This window comes from Montipora capricornis, chromosome 6, assembly GCF_036669925.1.
Source record: "Montipora capricornis isolate CH-2021 chromosome 6, ASM3666992v2, whole genome shotgun sequence".
NCBI classification, from domain to species: Eukaryota; Metazoa; Cnidaria; class Anthozoa; order Scleractinia; family Acroporidae; genus Montipora; species Montipora capricornis.
The window spans coordinates 44,616,829-44,621,228 of record NC_090888.1 but is presented as its reverse complement, the minus strand read 5'-3'; the positions used below and the strand labels follow the sequence as shown (position 1 = coordinate 44,621,228).

The 4,400-nt window shown below is 37.2% G+C and overlaps 1 pseudogene; it reads left to right on the top strand.

Annotated features, from left to right (window-relative positions):
* The first annotated feature begins 842 nt into the window (after nt 1–842).
* On the top strand, nt 843–1,751 carry LOC138050550 (uncharacterized; annotated as a pseudogene).
* The last annotated feature ends 2,649 nt before the right edge of the window (nt 1,752–4,400 follow it).

The following is a 4,400-nucleotide window of genomic DNA, read 5'->3' as shown; positions in this document are numbered from 1 at the left end:
GTTAAAAGAGTCAAAGGACGGACAACTTTTGGAAGCTAAAAAGTAAAATATGTTAAAAAACGTTTCGGTCTTAGACCTTCATCAGTTTACAGCATGTGGATAATAATTAGGTTTAAGAGCTTATATATGGTTTACAAGGAATTTTCGGTATGTTACAAAACTTAACAACAATACAAGTAAAACATCGTTACAAACAAAACAAAAGAACTAATTCTATTCCGAAAGGTACAATGTAATAACAGCGAGAACTAAAACAATCATTAAAGTAAAGAATTCATGTGCTACATTGAGTTGTGAAGTTATGTGGTTCGTTAAGCTTGAAGACTATTTCGACACAAGTGGTCGGTTTGTTGTAGGTGATTCTGTTCCTGGAGTGGAATTCTTGCCTTTTGTTAAGGCCAAAAGGTGCTAATGAGAAAAGTTGCGCACTCCAGTACGCTTCCTTCGTGATCAAAAGTTTATCCAAAATCTCAGTGCAGTTGGTAGCAGACACCTGATCGATACACTGGAAAGAAAAGTCGTTAAGGGCGTGCGGACTATTGTTATAATGTACCGCGACCTCACAGGTTTTCTTGTTCGTTACCATTGATGATTTATGATTACGGAATCTAACTTTGAATTGTGTTGTCGTTGAACCAACATATTGCAAGCAACATTTGTTGCAGGATGCCAGATAAATTACCTTTTTAGAAACACACGACAGTCTTGGTTTAATAAAGTATTTTCTATTGGTTTGGAAACTCTTGCGGAGCCAGTTACAGTACCAGAACCAGTTACACGCTGTGAATTTTTTTATCAAATCCGGCCACGGCCGAGAGCGCAGATAATCTGTCAGCGGTTGATCCCCACCAGGCTCGAATAAAGTAAGTGCCAAAAAAAAAAAATGGCGGACGAAACAGAGGTATTTTTGAATGTCATTTTTGAAACATTGACAACCGCTGAGGAATATCAGTTAGCAAGTAAAGAAATCAATCGTGAAAGGGTAAATCGTGCCATAAATGATCTAAAATCATTGTTGGTGCCGATAACGAAGCGTCGTTTCAGCGAGAGAAGGCAAGGATTTAAACATGTTGTGGGAACACATTATCCGATGCTTCAGAGACAAGCATCATTTTGGTTGAAGCAGTTTCGGAGACGGATGGCAACCAAATGTTCAGTAAAGAATCCTTGGCATGTTATTTTGGAGGACAGGCTACCAAAAGAATTATTCGGTGTTTTAGAAGTGGTTGTTTCTAAAACTAGATATGGCCTAATAACGGTGAAAACACAGAAGAACTGTGTGTTCGCATTTACCTCTAGGATTCGGGTGAGGAGGGTATTTTGTGCCCTGACGGATCAGAATCTGACAGAGGAAAGCTTCTTGAAGCGAATTCATGATTAAGGGAGAAAAGCGGGTGGAAGCAATCATTGATGCGGAAAAGCAGTTTGGCATGAAATATAATTTTGACAAGGAGATAATAACAATTGACTTTTATTATGGATACTGGAATGATCATGGATGGCCACAACATGTATAAGTAGAGAAGGCAAATCAACTAGTTCTTTACATTGAGAATAAAAATTTATTGATAATTCTTATTTCTTAATACATATCTTCATACACATTTCTATTTCAGTTATATTACTCTCTTGAACCTTATGCTAAAATGCTTTTGACTATAATTCTAATCTTTTCTTATTAGGAATAAAAATTTGTTGATACTTCTTAAATCTTGATACATATCTTCATATGCATAATTTATTTTTCAGTTAAATTACTCTCTGTTACCTTATGCTATGATAATTACTAAAATTCTAATCTGTTCTTATTAGGAATAAAAATTTGTTGATACTTCTTAATTCTTGATATATATCTGCATATGCATAATTTTTTTTCAGTTAAATTACTCTCTGGTACCTTTATGCTATAACAATGACTAAAATTCTAATCTGTTCTCATTGAAAATAAAAATGTATCAATAGTTCTTAATTCTTAATACATAACTTCATGTACTTGGCTGTTTCAGCTATCTTACTCTCTAACCAGTACCTTAATAATAAAATAATAATCACTAGGATTTGATAGTGATAATTTTGATTATGATTGGAAGCCTTGAGTAGGCTCATATCATTGTGTTTAAGAAACATCCTTTCAATAATTTCTGCTTTAGCTGCAAAATTAAATTAATGTGATAACAAACAATTTTTTACAAATTGTGTTTCATTTCCTTTCATTTAAGTCAATAATATTCAAATATACAATAATATTATAATCCTGCTGTGTACATACACTGCTTTGAAAAATATTGCTTTATATATTAATATATCACAAAAGCATTCATAGAGATGCTCTCCTATATTGCATAACAGTGTCATTTTAAAAGCTTGGAATGAAAAACAATTGTGAAATAAATTTTGCATTGCATTCTAATATGAATTCAGATCCAGCTGTGGGTCTCAATTTGCACAACTGGCAATTTGCAGTGTGTGGACACAATTTTCATGGACAATAATAATAATAATAATAATAAATAATAATTATTATTATTATTATATTTGATATGCACGATACCTGGTGTTGTAACAAAATAGAACATTTTCTAGCATTTACTGCATACTTTTCAAACACAGCTCAAAGCATGTCACTTTTCTGTTCAGCTCAAATTTGCAAGTTCAGCGAGCATGCTTTTCTTACATTATTATTATTATTATTATTACACATTGAAGAAAATAAATACATAATTCGTAGGCATCAGACAAAATATTAGGACCATTACGCAGGCTTTTATCTGCAAAACATATGAAAATAGTAATTTATTACCAGTATATGTTATCATTAATTTTTAGCAGTAAATGCTAATTTCAAGGTTGTTTACTCACGCATTATAATTCTCTACATCAATAGAGCTTGGAACATTTCAAATGCGAAAGTATTATGAGTCGGATGTATTTAACAACATTTAATTCAGTGCATCTTGATCCCTGTCGTCATCTCCTGTTAACCGATCTCCTTTTAAAACCAGACTTTCAGTCCTCCCTCTCTCATCTTAAAAATTCGATCGTGTATTTGATGCATTTAGCGGCCAAATGACAAGCATAGATAGCATCAAAGCCTCGAACTTCTTTTCTTTCTGATGTCGCTTAAATCTAGAATTCAACGCCTGGTGGCCATGGAAGCTTGGCCCGCCATTTTGAAAAAGATTAGAGCCTGCGCTGAACGACCGGAAGTCCGTGAATCGCGGACTGTTACAATCTCGACCCCAGAGCTCTTCTCTTGACTGAGGGAGAGAAGAGCTCTGGGGAACCCTGAAACAAAGTGTCTTCTCATTGGTGTTCGTGAAGAACAATCAAAAGCGTTTCTAATTGGTGCATTCATGTTAGAGCGAGGAGTGAGCAGGCGCCGTAAGGTTCCAATAGCCAGTTTTTGGCTATAAGACCCCTACGGCGCATGTTCCCCTGCATAGAGTTTCCCAGAGCCTTGGGTCGATCCAAGGCTCTGGTGACGAGAATGGGACTGTTAAATTGGAACCTGCCAGAGCTTTTTGCCAGAGCTCTCGATCCAGGCGCTGGCCAAGAGGATCGCAGCTCTGGGAACCAGAATGGGAATTATGCGGATCGGCATCGCCGCATCCTGTCAGATGCCATGTGACCTAGGGGAGGGGCTGTGTCATGGCTTGTCGCATGCAAGTCTAACAAGTAAATCTGACAGGTGTTGTGCGAATGTAGAAGACGTATCCACCTCAACATCGTCTATGTAGGCATCAACGCAATCCAAATCTTTCAATACTACGTCAGTCATCATCCTCTGAAAGGTGGCGGGAGCTGTCTTCATTCCGAAAGGCATAACAAGAAACTCGTATAAGCCCCTAGAAGTAATGAACGCAGATTTCTCGATAGTTGCCTTCTCTAAAGGAACTTGCCAATATCCCTTCGTGAGATCAAGTGTAGTTATATACTTTGCAGCTGCGACCTTCTCTATCACTTTATCCATGTTTGGAATAGGATATGCATCCATTTTTGTGATCTTATTTAGCTTCCTATAATCGACGCAAAATCGGATAGTTCCGTGTCTGGTTTTGGAACAACTACAACGGGAAACGCCCATGGGCTGTTTGAGGGACGAATTAATTCCTAACTCTAACATCTTATCAATTTCTTTATTTACTTCGGTTTCGAGACTCTGCGGTATTCTATAGGGGGAACATCGTATTGGCAGAGAGTCGTCTATGTCGATCCGGTGAGTTGCCGCGGACGTTACGTTAGGCCTTCCAGAGAACACATCAGTGTATTCCTGCAGTAGCAACTCGACCTGGTTTCTATGAAGTTTTGATAGAGCCTTGGAGACCTCCACGTCTTCCTATGTTTCTTCGTTTGAAATTGGTGGAACATCTCGTTCATGTGGTAAGGGCATCTCGAGCGAT